Here is an 18,526-nt window from a genome sequence, read left to right as displayed (position 1 = left end):
TGGCACAAAAACAGAAAGGTAGATCAACGGAACAGGATAGAAAGCCCAGAGATAAACCCACACACATATGGTCACCTTATCTTTGATAAAGGAGGCAGGAATGTATAATGGAGAAAGGACAGCCTCTTCAATAAGTGGTTCTGGGAAAACTGGACAGGTACATGTAAAAGTATGAGATTAGATCACTCCCTAACACCATACACAAAAATAAGCACAAAATGGATTAAAGACCTAAATGTAAGACCAGAAACTATCAAACTCTTAGAGGAAAACATAGGCAGAACACTCTATGACATAAATCACAGCAAGATCCTTTTTGACCCACCTTCTAGAGAAATGGAAATAAAAACAAAAATAAACAAATAGGACCTAATGAAACTGCAATGCTTTTGCACAGCAAAGGAAACCATAAACAAGACAAAAAGACAGCCCTCAGAATGGGAGAAAATATTTGCAAATGAAGCAACTGACAAAGGATTAGTCTCCAAAATTTACAAGCAGCTCATGCAGCTCAATAACAAAAAAACAAACAACCCAATCCAAAAATGAGCAGAAGGCCTAAATAGACATTTCTCCAAAGAAGATATACAGACTGCCAACAAACACATCAAAGAATGCTCAACATCATTAATCATTAGAGAAATGCAAATCAAAACTACAATGAGATATAATCTCACACCAGTCAGAATGGCCATCATCAAAAAATCTAGAAACAATAAATGCTGGAGAGGGTGTGGAGAAAAGGGAACACTCTTGCACTGCTGGTGGTAATGTGAATTGGTACAGCCACTATGGAGAACAGTATGGAGGTTCCTTAAAAATCTACAAATAGAACTACCATATGACCCAGCAATCCCACTACTGGGCATATACCCTGAGAAAACCATAATTCAAAAAGAGTCATGTACCAAAATGTTTATTGCAGCTCTATTTACAATAGCCAGGAGATGGAAACAACCTAAGTGTCCATCATCGGATGAATGGATAAAGAAGATGTGGCACATATATACAATGGAATATTACTCAGCCATAAAAAGAAACGAAATTCAGCTATTTGTAATGAGGTGGATGGACCTAGAGTCTGTCATACAGAGTGAAGTAAGTCAGAAAGAGAAAGACAAATACCGTATGCTAACACATATATATGGAATTTAAGAAAAAAAAATGTCATGAAGAACCTAGGGGTAAGACAGGAATAAAGACACAGACCTACTAGAGAATGGACTTGAGGATATGGGGAGGGGAAAGGGTAAGCTGTGACAAAGTGAGAGAGTGGCATGGACATATATACACTACCAAATGTAAAACAGATAGCTAGTGGGAAGCAGCCGCATAGCACAGGGAGATCAGCTCGGTGCTTTGTGACCGCCTGGAGGCGGGGGATAGGGAGCGAGAGGCAAGAGGGAAGAGATTTGGGAACATATGTATATGTATAACTGATTCACTTTGTTATAAAGCAGAAACTAACACACCATTGTAAAGCAGTTATACTCCAATAAAGATGTAAAAAAATAAAATAAAATAAAATAAAACTGCCATTTTTATTCCACTCCTCCAACTCCAAGAAATCTATTCATTCCCCTCACCTCATTCCAAAAGCCACTTCTGAACAATCCCAGCCCACTGTAAACACTGTCTCCTTAACATCTTGTGTATGATTTGTTCCATGTTATCTTCTCCTCAGAGCCGAGTCAGAATGTTAGAAAAAGATAACATGTACTCCAAGCCTTTAATTTTGCAGATTAGCAAACCAAGAATTAGAAAGGCTCGATGACTGGTCCACTGATACACCACTTGTAAGTAGCACAGCCAAGACTTACCCACAGGCCGCTTTGTAATTCTGTGGTCATTCCCGTGTTTCTACAACATTAGCCTGCCTTCCAATTAGAGGCTAACACCCTGCTTTCTTCTTCTGACGTCACAAAACATCTCAGTTAACATCTACTGAACACCTGCACTGTTTTTCACAATTTCTCATTTCAACCTCTAAAAACCCAAGGAGACAGATGTCCTTAACTCCACTTTATAGTGAGAAAAGTGAGGCTTAAGATGCTAAACCACCCCCAAGGTCACCACCTAATAAATCCTGGCACCAGGATTTGAGCCCAGGTCTGTCTGATTCCACAGTCTATGCTCTTAACCACTACAAATAGGAGCTCCTCCACTATGGACACCAACCAGGCCCTGCAGAGACATTCACTTTCTGATAGGGGCAGTCTGATTAGATCTGACATACGGGATAATTTATTTTGTTTTGAAGCCATGGAGGCAAGGCTCAATCAGCAGTTTTCTTTTACTTCATTCATTCATTATTTATTAGCACCTACCATGTGCCAGGCACTGTTCAGAGAGCTGGGGACACAGCAGTGAACTAAACATGACACTGTTTTCATGGAGTTTACCTTCTAATGAGAGACAGGCAATATATGATGTGTCAAATGGTGGTAAATCCTGTGAAGGAAAAATAAAGCAGGTTAAAGAGAAAGAATGATGAGAGGAGAAATGTTATTTTAGATAGGGTGGTCAGGGAACGTGTGATATTATGATTTATAAGAAATATGTAATTGGTCTTCATCCTGTTTCTGGCACAAAGCTCTTAAAACCTTTGGAATTTCCTAAGTGACAAGAGAGAGAAAGGTGTCTTTTGTTATGTTAATGAGGTCAGTTTTAGACCCCACCTAAAGATGGGGGGGGGGTGGCTGTCAGGAGAGCTAACCACGTGATTAGAGGATCGGAAATTTCAGTCCCATCCCCTACCCCTATCCATCCTCGGGAGATTACCAGTGGCCAATGATTTGATCAATTGTGCCTACGTGAAGAAGCTTCCATAAGAACCCAAAAGGACAAGGTCCAGAGAGCTTCTGGTTGGTGAACACATGGAGGTGCTGGGAGAGTGGGGCACCTGGAGAGGGCATGGAAGCTCTGCTCCCCTTTCTCACATACTTTGCCCTATGCCTCTCTTTCATCTGGCTGTTCCTGACTTATAGCCTTTCATAATAAAGTGGTGATCTAATAAGTAAAATGTTTCTCTGAGTTCTGTGAGCTGCTCTTAGCAAACTAATCAAATTCAAGGTGGGGTCATGGGAATCTCTGATTTATAGCCAGCCTGGTCAGAAGTACAGGTAACAATGTGGACCTGCGACTGGAACTGGTGTCTGAAGTCCAAGGAGGAGGTCCTGGGAACCTCCAATCTGCAGCCAGTGAGTCAAAATCCCAGGTAATAACCTGGGCTTTTGACTGGTGAATGAAGTGGACAGTGGTCTTTGAGTCCTTAACCTGTGGAAGATGATGCTATCTCTGGGTGGACAATAGATAGGGTCAGAGCTGAGCTGAATTCTTAGACACCCTGCCAGTGTCTGAGAATTGCTTGGTGGTGTGGAGGGAACACACTCCCCCAAAGTGGGATCAGTGACCAGAACCCTTTTTAGAAGGACTCTCAGATGAGATGACATTTGAGCACAGTGATGAGAGGCAGAGCTATGAATATCTGAAGGAAAAGCATGCAAGGCAGTGGGGATAGCACGTGCAAAGGTCCTGCACTGACAGCATGCTTGGTGTGTTCTGGGAACAGACTACAGTATAATATAGTGGAAAGGGTGGGGACCCAGCCTACCTGGGTTCAAATCTCTGCCCTGCCTCTTTCCAGTGGCGTAACTGTGGGCAACTCAATAAACACCTCCATGCCTCGTCTATAAAGTAGAGATAATGATTCTACTTCCCTAATGGGGTTGTTATGAGGATTAAGTAAGTTAATAACATATAAAGCACTTAATACCTATGTTCTTAGGGTTCAGGAAATGGTAGCTTTGATTTTTAACTAGGTCATTGACAACAGCTCCATTCAAGACAATTTACTTTCAATTTGATGGTTTTGAATCCCAGGGTTAAATTATGCTGCAGCTTTGAATATGGCCAATAACATCCTACTAAGCCTTTGACTTCCTTGGCTGGGCTTCCTGTCCTGATGAGGAGGGCTCTGTAGGAACCATACTGATGTTAGCACAAAAAGAGAGGGGGGCAAATGCCTCTACCATCACTGTTACACTAACATAAATGAGTTCTACACCCAACCTAGCCCCCACCGCAAGAACTGGATGCTTCTTCAGAAGTATAATTTACCACCCCTTGGATTTAAGTCATTGGTTTCAAAGGACCAGATCCCCACTAGCACCACTGAGAGAAGCAAGTGGTAGTTTCTTTTTTTTTTTTTACTTTTTGGCCGCACCTCACGGCATGTGGAACTTCCCCAACCAGGGATGGAACCCGTGCCCCCTGCAGTGGAAGCGCGGAGGTCTTAGCCACTGGACCGCCAGGGAAGTCCACAAGTGGTAATTTCAACTGCTGTTTTGAAAAGGGTTAAAAACCTCTCTGCAAAATTAAGACAGTAATTTAATTTTTTAAAAATCCTTTCTCCAATGTCCTTTTTGTCTAAACTAAACATTTCTTTTCAAAGAAATAGGAACATCAAAGCAAAACTTAAGAGTCTGGCCTGGCAGTCTCCAGACTGTTCCTTAGAGCACAGCCCCAAAGCAACTCTAGAAGGTCCAGTGAGCAGCCCTGTAGATGGGCCCAGAGCCAAGGGAAGATGTCAGGGCCACAAGGAAATTCTGCTCCTCTGCCCCATACCCTCTCCCCCAGCTCTTTTCTTTAATGCTGTGTTTACTTTTCATCTTTGCAGTCCGATGGGTTAAAGGGCAAACCACAGGCAGAGAGAAACCACAGCAAGCCCTAGCCTTTTAGAGGTAAAATGGGAGTCTTCCCAAACCACTTTTAAGGATGAGGAGAACCCATGGTTGCTGCTTCAAGTCAGACAATTAAAGATCAAGTCAGACAATTAACGATGTCAGTGTTCTAGTCTGACAGGTCTAGAATGAGGCTTTTTAAAAATCAGATTCTCCTTCTAGACATATCTGATGGTTTTCCCTTTTTAATGCCATAAATGTATATTTAACTGGATTTATAAGAAATCCACAAATCTTGCTTCTTCTCATTTATTTATTCATCCAACAATATTTATCTAGTGCCTGCTCAGTCAGTGCAGGACTCTTCTAGGTGTGAGGATTCAACAGGGAATAAAACATATAAAAATTCCTGCCCTTGTGGAGCTTACATTCTAGTCAGGGGAGACCAACTATAAACAAGATATATAATTATACGTGAGGTAGAGATAAATGCTAAGAAAACAAATAAAGCAGAGAAGAGAGAAAGGAAGTATTTGGGAGTCTTTGGGGTTTTTTTGTTTATTTTGTGTTGAATAAGGACCTACAAGAAATGAGCTCTGTAGAAAACCATAATTCAAAAAGACACATGCACCCCGATGTTCACTGCAGCTCTATTTACAGTAGCCAGGACACGGAAGCAACCTACATGCCCATCGACAGACGAATGGATAAAGAAGATGTGGCACATATATACAATGGAATATTACTCAGCCATAAAAAGGAATGAAATTGGGTCACATGTAGAGACGTGGATAGACCTAGAGACTGTCATACAGAGTGAAGTAAGTCAGAAAGAGAAAAACAAATATTGTATATTAATGCACATACGTGGAACCTAGAAAAATGGTACAGATGAACTAGTTTTCAGGACAGAAATTGAGACACAGATGTAGAGAACAAACGTATGGACACCAAGGGGGGAAAGCGGTGGGGGGTGGGAGTGGTGGTGGTATGATGAATTGGGAGATTGGGACTGACATGTATACAATGATGTGTATAAAATGGATGACTAATAAGAACCTGCTGTATAAAAAAATAAATAAAATTAAATGAGCTCTGTAGATATTTGGGAGGAAAACATTCCAAGCAAAGAAAACAGCACATGCAAAGGCCCTGAGACAGAGTGTGTCTAGTATGAGGAAGGTAAAGCAGGTCAAGCAGCTGGAGCAGAGTAAACAAGCCAGAAAGCAGAGAAGTGAGGTCAAAGGGGTAACAGGCAAGGGAGTCACCGGCTGGTTGTATAGGGCTTTATGGATCATTATAAGGATTGGGGTTTTTACTCTGAGAAAGGCAGGAACAAGAGAGTGTTTTAATCAGAGGAATAACAGCATCTGACTTAGGTTTTATCAGGGCCATTCTGGCTACTGGGTGGAGAATACTACAGAGGGGCAGAGGGAAGCAGTACTCCCAGCTGTGCAGTCTTGGGCAGACCACCTAACCTCTCTGTACCTGGTTGTCCTCCTCTTTAGAGGGACCTGAAGAGAATTATTTCTAAGACCCAATCTAATGCTAAACTCTATCATTCTGAGTTGATTATTTCCTTTGTCTTTTCTACAAAAAGTTATAATTTATATCAGCTGTAAACTTGATCTTTCCCCCAAGCTTTAACAGAAATGGAACCAAGTTGAAGAATTCAATTTGACAACATGTATGTCATGCCCATGCCACACACCTAGGATACAAAGATAGTAAGACTCAATCCTGCTCTAGAAGTCTACAATCTGGCAGAAGAAGAAAGTAAGTTCTCACAAGGCAGCAGGAGAAATGCTGCAAGAGAAATACAGGGAGGAAGCAACCAACCACCTGCCAGGGAAGAGCCATGTGAAGCTTCACCAGAAAAGCTGACCATGGAGATAGCCTGGATGAGTAAGCAGGGAGCCACAAGGAAGGAAGGAAAGGAGAGGATGCTAGAGAAGAGACCAGTACTAAAGAAACAGGGCATGAGAGCACAGAGCATGCTCTGGAAACCATAAGGAGTCTGGTATGAGCACAGTGAGGTTCACAGAAGAAGTGAAGGAATGATGGCTGAAAAAGTAGGCTGAGCTACATTGTAAATAACCAGATATCCCATGCCAAGGATAATGGAACAGCAGACACTTTTAAAACGTAAGAAAGGAAAACACAGATCTGTATTTTAGAAGGTACCAATCATAATGGATGAACAATTTGAGATAGAGATGATGAAGCCTGGAAAACCAACAGCAATACGTCTGCAATAGTCCAGGTGAGATGATGATTTGGAAATGGAGAAGAAAATGTCAATTGCAGGGTTTGACCTACAGGCCTATTTTGCCAATTCCTACTCTAGAGCTAAGATTGGTGTTTACATGTTAAAATGATGGAGAAAAATCAAAGGAATAATATGTCATGATAAGTTGAAAATTATATGAAATTCTAATTTCTGTGTCCATAAATAAAGTTTCCTGGAACTCGGGGAAAAAAAGAAAATGCCAGTTGAGATCTGCTAAAGGTAAGACACCGTGGGATTTGTGGGATTCAGCTGGGGCAAGTAAGCAAAAGGAAACTGAGTTATGCCTGAGGCTCCTAGCTTGATAACTGGTGCCACTTACAGACATGGGAAATAAAGGAGTTGAGACTGGGGACCACAGAGACATTGTATGTCGGGTTTGGGACTTAGTTCTAACAGTAAAACCTACAGAATAGCCAGGTAGCTGCTGGAGATAGGGTATAGCGTATAAAACTGGGAGTTACTGGCATAGGCGTGGCCACTGAAGCATGGAAACATAAACCACTGAACAACCGAGGAGAGGAGGGAAAGGGCAGATGCAAGCTGGAGAACGCCGACCCGCACGGAGCGAGCACTGAGAAGGAAAACTGAAGACAGATCGGGCAGGAAATGGGGAAAACCAGGACAAGTAGTTCCCGGAAACCAAGGTAATAAAACGTGGGGGAGAAAAACAGCAGAGGCACCAAAGAGAGGACAATGAAGATGCTGACTGAATACAAGCACGGAATTTTGCACTTCGCACCTTTTCTGGCGCCCGCACATCATGGGTCACGGTGCAGTGGGCGTGGGAGCCTGCCTGCCGCAGGCCGAGTTGTTAACCCGAGGTGAGAAGAAAAGAGCCAGTAGCTGCACACCACTGGCCCCGACGGACTACGTTGTTATCAAAGATTCTGTACCATCAGGAAAGTTTTATTCAGCACTCTGGAGGTGTAAGGTGTGAGAAACAGGAACTAGGATCTGTTTTGGTGGTGATCTTCTGGCGGTACAAAGGAGATTTCTTAGTTAACACCTGCGTCTCATGGGACCACTAATCCTGAAACTAGCAGCAGGCTTTATTTAAGAAAGGCTAGTTGCTTCCGACAAGTGCTGAGGACAATATCTTCACCCACACATCATCCAACTCCCAGTTAGGCTTCTCACCTCTGATTCTTCTCACACTAGCATCGCTAGTCTTTCTCCCAGAGCAGAGGAATGCTAATCCACAGGGACTACATCTCCGTTCAAAGCACAGTATAAAGTATAACAAAAAACCATAGCATCAACTACCTGGTATGATGCTGGAACCATAACCTGGCACCATTCAGACAGGAAAAGGCTTTACCAGTAATACCAGATGGGTCCCAAAACACTGAGACCAAGCCCCTCAGTCTCACCAGAAGCTGCCTAACTGCTCTTCTGTTTGCTCTCTGAAAAACAAAAAGGAGCTGAAGGAGGAAGAGTCTTTAATCCTAAAATTATTCTTAATTTTCAATATAGAATGCCTGAAAAGCATTTGAAAACCAACAGAATAACTAGCAGATTTTTTTTAAATGTGTATCTATGGTCCTTTCTCCTTTACCCTCTGAAAAAAAGCAACCCAACCCCCAAATGATCATTTTTCTTGGCCTAATTTCCCTATTTTTGTGATTTATAATTGGAAACAGGCTGTTTTTTCCTGGCTTCAGAGAACAGGATCTTCAGAGCTAAAAGAGTTGCCAACTACAGAACTTCAACCTTAGCAAAATTTCTTTTGCAAATCTCTTACCTGTATAACTACTTGAAATATATATTAATTCCAAAGAAAACATTTAAATGCTTATTATTATGCAAAAGTGAATTTTCTCCTAATAAATTAGACACTCCCCTCTCTCTCCTAGCCTCCCTACCCCGTTAAGCTAAGTGGGACCCTGCTGTGTGTTCAGTTATCTCCCATTTGAACATTACCAAAGCCTTACCCAACAACATATCTATATATGATACTTTCTGGAAGTGGGGTTTTTTTTGGGTTTTTTTGTTTGTTTGTTTTTATTTAGTAAAACTGCCTCTACATGAAACCTCCCTGTTTGCCCACACTGAATGAAATTAAAACCTTGAATATCATAGAGAGCAGCCACTCTAATAATGAAATAAAGATGCCTCGAACTGAAAAAGGCATAAGTACCAAAAAAAAAAAAAAAAAAAAAGAAATGCATCAAGTAGGTCATCCTCCCCCTGGCTCCTGTGTCAAAAACATGATGCATCCAATGGCTGCACGGTATTGTAATGGATAAGTATGATGGACTCAAAACAAAATGGCAGGTGCTACATATTTTTTCGTGATTCACATGGTATATTATGAATACACAACAAGTAACTATCTCTATAAAGACACAAAAATAAGAAAACTAAGAGGAATGTCTGCTCAGAAAGGCTCTGACAAAAAGAGATAGACCAGCAATAGTAAACATGCCCATTTAGAAGATCAGAAACTTCTCCCACACACATAGGGAAGACCTTACACTGCAGTGATGCAAAATGTATGTAATGAGTCAATGGTGCTTTCCCTCGAAGTTGAATTTCATGTGCCAGCCAACTGCACAAAGTAGAATATAACAAAATGAGACGTTTTTTCTTTATGGACACTTAGAAGGAGAGTTTTGTGTTTGAGTATGTTTTGCTTTAAAGAAAAAAAAACAGAAAAGAGATAAAACAACACAGGGAGTATCACACAAAAGTACTTAGGGCACCACATGAACACAGGGTTTTGAGACTGGAATCTAAGTATTTCACCCCAAATAACCTTCCAAGTATTAAAAAAAAAAAAGCAACGTTCTGCTCCAGCAATCATCATGCAGTTAATTATGAAATGAAATTTGCAAACAGCCACCAGTGTATTTTTGCATCCAATGACCAATTTCATATGTCAAAACACATAAATTACTAAAAATGCTAACTGAATTATACTCCCAAAAGGGAATCTTTTCACACACCAAATGAAATTAAGTATTCATCAAGTTTCCATTAATAAAATAGTATAATAAGAATTTTAAAAAAGAACTCCAAAGTTCTGCTAGACCCTCCACCTGGTCCACTTGGTGTTCTTACCCATCACTGGCGGTTAGTCATCATGCCTGTAAACTCCAGAGCTTCTCCCAGGGCAATCTGATCACAGGAAAACTCAAGGACTAGGATCTGTAAAGACTATTTTCTAAAGATCATTTTTTTTCAGGGACTAAATCAACTTGAATGTGTTTTTACAAATGGTCCATCTGCAAATTCAAACAAAAACCTGACCTTCAGCATGTACCAGAAAAATGAATTATGTGCTTGGAAGGACATAACAAACAGCACCCAATTCTTCCTTCTTCTGCAAACAGCACCGAATTCTTAAGTCCCTTTTCTCCCAGAGCCCAGTGTCCTAGAGGTAGGGAAAGTATATGTTTCTGGATTACCATCCTTTTCCTTAAAGTGAAGACAGAGCTAACACTTCAGACTTGATTCTAAATTATTACTGTGGCAACAATTTAACATTAAATCCTAAAAATGAACTTTTATATCACTCTGAGTCCTCTTCCCAGACTTGAAGCTTTCAGCATTAAAGGAATTACCAGCACTAACAACAGACTTTAATCTTTTTTTTCTTATAATTATCTTAAACAGGAGATATCAGGATAGCCTAAGGGTGTGCTTCTGGAGCCCACGTTTCAGACCTTCAGGGATAATCTCAATTTTAAATATGGTCTCCATCCCTTATGCCCCTACTTGTCAGCCTATTAAGTCTTGCTGTTTGGCCTGGAAAACTGAAGGATAAAACAAGTAAAATAAGGTCCAAATAAGAGGGGCCTCAACGCAGAAATTTTATGAATGTTGCTTCAAACATTAAATACTGCACACATCTTGGTTGAGAAAAAAAATTTCTCCCTAAGAGAAGGAAGAATGCTCAGAAATCTGTGCTAAATCTTAAAACTTTGCAGAGAAAATAAATCCCAATGTCAGTTAACAAACAAATGTGCTATTTCAAAAGATATAAAAGAAATCTAGAAGTGGACAGAGCCCAGGAAATGGACCCAAATCCTTTTTTGTAAGGCACTTCCAAGCTGTGTTGATTTATTTCTGCTTTACTAGAAACCAAACAAATTAGCAAAAGCTTGTGTTTTATGAAATGCTACAAAAAGACAATGCTATCATTCCAAGTGTTACTCTGAAGATGTGGAACCAGAGAAATTACTGCCATGAATCTTGGTGCAGTAATTCTCTTCCAAAGCCACAAATGCCTTAGATTCACTCTTCTATATTCCAAATTATCCATGTTCCTAAAGGCAATATAAGATTGCTTTTAAGTTAAAGACCCTTAAAAACATTATCTAACTTGAGTCATGCAAAGTTCCAAAAGTAGTTAACATTTTTTAAGTTTCAAAATTTCAAAAGAAGTTGAAAAACATAAGAAAAACACTCCAGTGGACAGACTGAAACAGTGATAAAATCATTTTCAAAATAACTGTTGAGTAAAAAAAAAAAAAAAAAAATGAAAAAAATGAAGACTGTCCTCATTAACTAATGAACCTGACGATTATAATTAGTTTTTGTCCAATAGCAATGAAAGAAGAAAAAAAATACATTTTCAAAATGGATTATCAAGAACAGGGGTAATTTTAAATGACCACAGAGCAAATTCATCCAGGAAAAATATTACAGCAATGTTAACTGTTAGCAGTCATCCTCTAAATTTTAACAGTTCTGTCTGTTAAGCTTAAGATATAAAGTCAGGAATTTCCACAAATTTACGATCCCAAGAAATTGGTCATCACTTAGGTACTAAAGAAGTCAGCAGAGATCACCTTCTTAGTATTCAAAGGACATTTGAGTTCCCTAGGCACTTAGGCCCAGAGCAGGCCCTCAGAAAAGCAAGAGTCACCTGACTTTTACAAGATACAATCAAGTTTGCATGTAAAAAAGAAAGATTAATTCCTTTGAGTCTTCAAAAGAATGGGACAATAGTTCTCTTTAAGCAAAAAATTTTGTCAATGTGTATAAGCTTTCCTAAGCCCTAGGAAGCCTTAAGGCCTCCTGCTATCAGAGGACTGAAAGAGGATAGTTAATTTGCCAAACTCCAACACCAGGAACCTTAAGCCTATTAGGGAGTTGGGGCCTGATAAATGTTTGCTGAATAAGTAAACTAGATGAGACCCTGGAAGACTAAATTAGACTCTAAACAAAATGCTACTCTGAAGTGTAACTGCAATGCTGAGATTTAGAAAGAAAGAACTAAATTTGAAAGGTATTTTAAAACAGGATCCACGTGCTTCCCTGGTGGCGCAATGGTTAGGAATCCTCCTGCCAATGCAGGGGACATGGGTTCGAGCCCTGGTCTGGGAGGATCCCACATGCTGCGGAGCAACTAAGCCTGTGCACCACAACTACTGAGGCTGCGCTCCAGAGCCCGTGCTCCTCAACAGGAGTAGCCACCGCAGTGAGAAGCCCGCGCACCGCAACAAAGACCCAACACAGCCATAAATAAATAGATAAATAGATAGATAGATAAATAGATAAATAAGTAAATAGGAACGAATTATAAAAAATAAAATAGGGCTTCCCTGGTGGCGCAGTGGTTGAGAGTCCGCCTGCCGATGCAGGGTACACGGGTTCGTGCCCCGGTCCGGGAAGATCCCACATGCCACGGAGCGGCTGGGCCCGTGAGCCATGGCCGCTGAGCCTGCGCGTCCAGAGCCTGTGCTCCGCAACGGGAGAGGCCACAGCAGTGAGAGGCCCGTGTACCGCAAAAAAATAAATAAATAAAAATAAAGTAGGATCCACCTGACCCCTAACTTGGTAAATAAAGTTAAGTCCCTACTACCTGATACTCAAGAAACAAGAAAGGAAGCTGGCCTACAAAATTCAGACAAAGATTGAAAACCTTTTTTAAAAGTTTAACTGTTTTTGCAAGCATGTTAATTCCTAAATATGGTTTATATATTTATCTATAGACACACTGTATCTATACTCAACAAATATGATACTTCTGAACTACTGCCATACTAAAATACAAGCCTCTGAAAAATGCACTGGAATAGAAATGCTGTTACTCAGCATAACAATCCCTTATTGTCTTGCACTCAAATGTTAATGAAAAATGATAATGACAGGACTGTGAGTACACCAACCTCCCTGAGAACAAATTCACTATATCCAGTTTTCTACAAAGGACAAATGAGCATCATTACAAAAGGATTCACAATGGATCTCTCCAGACTCCCAGTTCTCCTAGATAATCTGAAATATCATTCAAAGTACACAAAATTATTTTACATATGCCTCTTAAGGAAAACAAATGGCAATAAACTGTGTGTGTACTTAATATCTGTCTGGACACCAGAGAGTCCTTGACATATATCCAACATGTAGGCCCTGTCGTCAGTCATTCTTAACAGTAATCAGTTGAAATTAAACCCAGTTCTCCATAGTCAACTCGGAAGGCAACTTGGTTACTTTGCTAGATAAAGCCACACATTGTCCATTCCTGAAATGTATGTTTAATACTCTAAAAACTGGTTTAGGTGCCTAACGGACATCAGTACATAGTGTGTTATGCTCCCCCTATTGGTTAATATTCAACATAACAATGAATTCCCCAGGGGTTGCCTTTGAAGTGCTGGGGTTCAAAAGTAAGTTGGTGATTTTTATGTGTAAAAACATGAGCTGGATCAACAGTTGTTAAGCAAAGCTGCCATGTAATGGTCAGATTCCATCAAAACAGGAAAAATTAAAAGTTGACAAAGACAAACTGAAGAGCTGAAAACATGCTGAAGCCTTGAAACACTAAACAATGCAGAATTAAAGCCAAAAGCAGGGAACATCAAGAAACAGAGCAACATCCTTTAGCTGACACAATGGCATGAAATCAATTTCATTTTAATAGCCCTTAAGGGGGTAAGAATTATTTCCCTGCCTTCTGTGCCAACCCCAAGCTGTTTCCTAAGGAAGCCATGTAACACTGACCAACGATGTCCGGAGAATAAAAGAAATGAAGATTAAAGATCCGAACTAATTAATACAAATCAGAGTTCTATGTATAATTACTTGGGGTCAGTTTCAGAGGAGTTGTAATTTGGCGCCCCCCTGGGCAGATCACCTAAATTAATCACAGATACCTGATTTGTGTTTCAGGAGATTTGTGTTCAACTCAAATGGGAAGCTGAAGGATGGGAGAAGACGCCCGGACTCACTGCACACAAATCTGACTGCACTTGCTGCTCTCTGCTGAGTGACTAAGCTAGCCCTGCAGTCAGACAGAACTAACAGCTGTGTAATAGCTTGGGCAAGGATCTAACCTCTAGTGTCTTACCTGTAAAATAGGGCTATAATAGTGTTTTTTCCAGAGGGTTGGTGTAACGATTAAGTGCCCTAAGTATTAGGAGAGTGTCTGGCACAGAGTTTGAGCCCAATAAACGTGAGCTATTATTATTACCGGAAATTAATAGCTAATTTCACACTGAAGTACCTGTTTGCAATCTAAAGTACCATTTCAGAAAAATTAAAAGGTCTTGACATGTGCTTTGCTACTTGTAGAGACTCTTCTCCTCCCAAACCGCTCGCGTACTCCTCTTGGAAGGGATGCGGAGTTCAGAAAAAGCCTGGTTCCCTATCTCAGTCTGTCATTCCTACCATCCCGTACCCTCCCTGCTCTTCTCGTCCCCACTGGGCTCAGGACAAGCACCGCTAATAGCCATGCAGCGCTTGCCTGGCGCCGGGCACTGCTCTAGTACTTTATATATTTTAAGTCATTCAATCCTCACAGTAACCTTATGAGGCCAATACTGTTATTATTCCCATTTCACAGCTAAGAGAAATTCCCATTTCTCTCAGCTCTTTTTGTAGGCACATTAAGTTCTACTCTGTCAAAGTAATTCAAGCTTGACAAGCCGGTTCCCTACACTAAATGATTCTGGAAAGTGAGGCAAACGCCCTAATAAGAACAAGACTGCAAGAAGATTCTCCTAGCAACAGTCCAACTTTCCAGCGTATTCTAACCAAGTAAGCTGGCTAAGGTGGCTAGTAAGTTAACGCGGGAAGGAGGATTCTCTGCGGGGCTCCGAGCTGCAGCGCTCGGCGCCTCCAGCACAGCACCCCGAGGGCGCGGCCCGCAGGGAGCGTAGCTCACGTTGGTGCTCGAGTCCCGGGGCCGCAGCCTCCACAACGGCAACTGCGTGCAAACCCACAACAAATCTCTCCCACCGACGCTGTCACGAGCGCAGTGGGAAGTGGCCAGCGCGCCCCGCGGAGGTCAGAAGAAACCGCGGAAAGGAAGAGTGAGGGCAGGCGCGGAGTAGATGTCTTCGCCAGCACAGTGCAGCGCCCCGAGCGCTGCCCACCCCGGGGCGGCCGCTGCCCACGCACCTAGGAGTGTAAACACTAACAGACCAACACCGCCCCCACAAGCCCGGGGGTCCGGGCGGCCGGAGCGACCCCCGGCCGGGAAACAGGCGCGGACCACCGCGCAACGCCGACAGGCACCGCGCAGCCTGCAGAGTCCTCGGCCGGAACGGGTGCTGGGCTAGCGGTGCGGCCAAGGGCGTCCCGGCGCCGGCGGCAGTGCCGCGGGGCCGAGCCGGCGCGTACCTTGGATGCGATGTGTCAAGCGGAGATCCACCCGCCACAAGCTGGAGCAAAGCAGAACGAAGTTTCCCCGCCCCGCGCCCGGCGGCGGCGAGCTCCGGCAGCTGCTGCGCCGCGGCGCAACTACGCCATCCGGACCCGCCGGGGACTTTCTCCTCCTGCAGGGAGCTCAGGGAATCGCGCAGGGAAAGTGGCCGGGCACGAGAGCCGCCGACTTCCCTCCCTCACGCACTGGGAAGAGGAAAGCGCCGCTCGGCGTCCCCGAAACCCTCGATTACCCCCATCGGGCCGACCCAGCGCACTCGCTCCCCCTCACACACGCGGGCGGGGACGGGCAGGACGCCACAGCAATCAGCGTGCGGGGGGAAGGGCGCTCCTCCTCCGCGGTCCCCCCGGGAGCTCCGGGCCGCGGAGAAACTCCTCCTCCCGCCGCCCGCCTCCTCTCTCTCTCTCCTCCTCCTTTTCCTCTCAGGCTGACGGATGAACCCTGAGCGCTGCCACAGCTTGCCTTTCCCTTCGGACCGCGGAGGGAGGGAGAGGAGAGGAGTACCGGGAACTGCTGTGCTGCTGTGCGCCCAGGCTGGGGCGTCGGGTGGGGGGGTCCCAGTCGTCGGGGAAGAGCCGGATTGGGGCGGGGGTGCGGGGGGGTGGAACGTGGGCGCGAGCTGCAGGGATTCCCTCCCTTAAACTAGGTCCTTCCAACTTCTCAGGGCTCTCTGGAAGAGTTAGTTGGGTTATTTGGTTCCCTCCGTCTTGATCTAAAAATTCTAAAACCTCCAGTAATCTGATCACGCCCTCTTGCCCACTCGCTAGCAAAAGTCCCCACGCACACATTCATTCTGCCCCTGGTTGTTTTCCCGCCTCCAATGCTGTTTGCTCTCTCAAGATGCGCTCCGATGGTGGGTCTTGCCTCCTCATCTTTAACAGCTGAGAGTACATTACCCAGCCATTGCCCCCGCTCGCTAAATAAATGAATACAAATAAAGGAGTCAGGTCAGCATTACTGGCATTACCCTAAGGTGGGCGCGATATAAGCGAAGGTGTTGGCGGCGTGCAACTCCCTGCATACATGCGCGGGTGAACTGGTCGCTGCAAGAGTTGACGAATGCTGTCATCAGTATGCCACTTTGATACTCCTTTTTTACACCGGGTTTGTCTATTAAAAGATATGCTTAAATCAAAGGGCACTGTTTTACCAAGAGGCTGGTGAAATGACTCTGGGCTGACAGGTTTCAGAGACCAGACTTCCAGTCCTGACTCTGCCCTTCGACGAGCTGTGGAACCTTGGACGATCGGCTTAAACTCTCCAAGTCTGTTTTCTCCTCCGTAAAATCAGGAGCTTGGCCTAGGAGACCTCTTCCAGTCCTAAAATGTTATGGTCCTAGGCCTTCAAAACGTTGGAAAGTAGAATGGGGAGGTTTCTGATATTATTACTTACGCAGTATTATTATTTGGAAAGTTACTGGGTTTCCCTACTTGGAGAGAAGAGGAAGTGTTTCTCCTCCTTTTTCGCTTGTACCTATACATACAGAACTCACCCAATTGGAGATAGTTTGACAAAAGTCAAATCATTATTGATCAACTGGATTCCTGCAAAAATCTCTAAAATGAACAATTCATTCCTTACCAATATTTATTGAACACCTACTGTGTGAGAGGCTTGAGTGAGGCCTTGGAGAAACCCATAGGCATAATGCCCTGTTGGAGCAACAGTCTAGGTAGAGTTAGCCTCAGCTGTGATACAGTCTCTCTAGATTCAAGGCCTTAGATTTCTCATAGACTCAAATGACATAGTATTCGTGCCTCAAATTGTCAAGTTTTAGTTTCAAGAGCAGACATGAACACATGAGTTGTGTTTGGATATTTAATCCTACATTCAAACATATCAATCACGTTAAGGCTTTTTAATTTCTAAATAAAATGGCATAGAAAAAAAAAGAAAAAAAAATGGCATAGAAGAGAGAGAAAAACCAAGTCCTGGATAACTTAACAGTGTCTTGTCTTTAAAGAGTGATGAAGTAACTGTTCACAGTAGTCAGATTCTCAATAGTGTAACCAGTTATGTGTAACTCAACAGTGAACACTTACTCTGTGCCAGGCAGAGTTCTAAACATTCTATACATATGAACACATTTACTTCTCACAGCCCTATAAGGCTGTATACAAACTGAGGCCTATGTAGGAACCTACCTATATACTGAAGGCCTTACAACTTGCTAAGGTAGTACAGCTAATAAGTGGGAAGTCAGGATTCAAACCCACATCCATCTAGCTCTGAGCCCAAGTCTTCAACCAACAGGACATACCACCTGTCATCAAAAGCTTTACATTATTGGCAAAATGAAAGGTTTGGGGGGTTTGTTTGGTTGGCTGGGATTTTTTTTTTCTCAAAACATCTTTAAAATTTTGGGCTATTTAATTATTTTCTGTAGATGATACGGAAAAACACAAGAAATTATATCAGTATTTGCAAAACCAACAATGTCTACATAGGTGTTTTCTCTAAATATTTACACTAATAATGTGATATTATTTGCAGAAATACAGACTCCTGAAGCATAGAGAAAAGGTTTAAAACAAACTAAAAATTCTGGTTCCCCAGCAAAACTCTAGAAAAGGGGTTTCCCCTACATTTTAATAATGCAATATTAACTGATTTCTAGGGGGAATGAATCCTCTCCTTTCATTGGTCGCTTACAAATTAGGACTTTGTTCAAGTTACAGTATTTGTTACCATAAGATACAAACTTTCTTTGGTTCAAGGTGGTATCATGGTCATTCGTTCCAAATTTTTTCAAAAAGAATTGCAAGCAGGGGGGTGAGATATAGAGGTGCACTCTATCTCACTTGCATAAAAACGTTTGACAGCAGAGCGTCAAATTTACTGAGGCTGTATTTCTCGCAAGGAACCACCCTTCCTATAGGTGTGGACCCACTTATTTATGACAGTGGCATGTCCCCAGATTCTGTTGATTAGCAGACAGCT

The 18,526-nt window shown here is 42.6% G+C and overlaps 1 protein-coding gene across 8 annotated transcripts in view; it reads right to left on the bottom strand.

The window, feature by feature from the left end:
• The window catches only part of TGFBR3 (transforming growth factor beta receptor 3), a 207,769-nt gene extending 191,827 nt beyond the window's left edge, over positions 1–15,942 (bottom strand). For 3 of the 8 annotated variants that reach the window (XM_089919731.1, XM_089919757.1, XM_089919748.1), the window contains exon 1: positions 15,544–15,941. The gene's annotated coding sequence lies outside the window, so the exon portion shown is untranslated. Of the gene's footprint in view, positions 1–15,543 lie in introns of all 8 variants that reach the window. The other 5 variants (XM_089919763.1, XM_022553392.3, XM_022553388.3 and 2 more) reach the window with 3 other exon arrangements.
• Positions 15,943–18,526: the final 2,584 nt, after the last annotated feature.

The sequence above is a fragment of the Delphinapterus leucas genome, chromosome 1 (genome assembly GCF_059928025.1).
Source record: "Delphinapterus leucas isolate spDelLeu-1000000601 "Yukka" chromosome 1, BTC_Dleu_Yukka2, whole genome shotgun sequence".
NCBI classification, from domain to species: Eukaryota; Metazoa; Chordata; class Mammalia; order Artiodactyla; family Monodontidae; genus Delphinapterus; species Delphinapterus leucas.
Note: the sequence above shows the minus strand (reverse complement) of the source record. Positions and strands in the feature narration are given on the sequence as shown.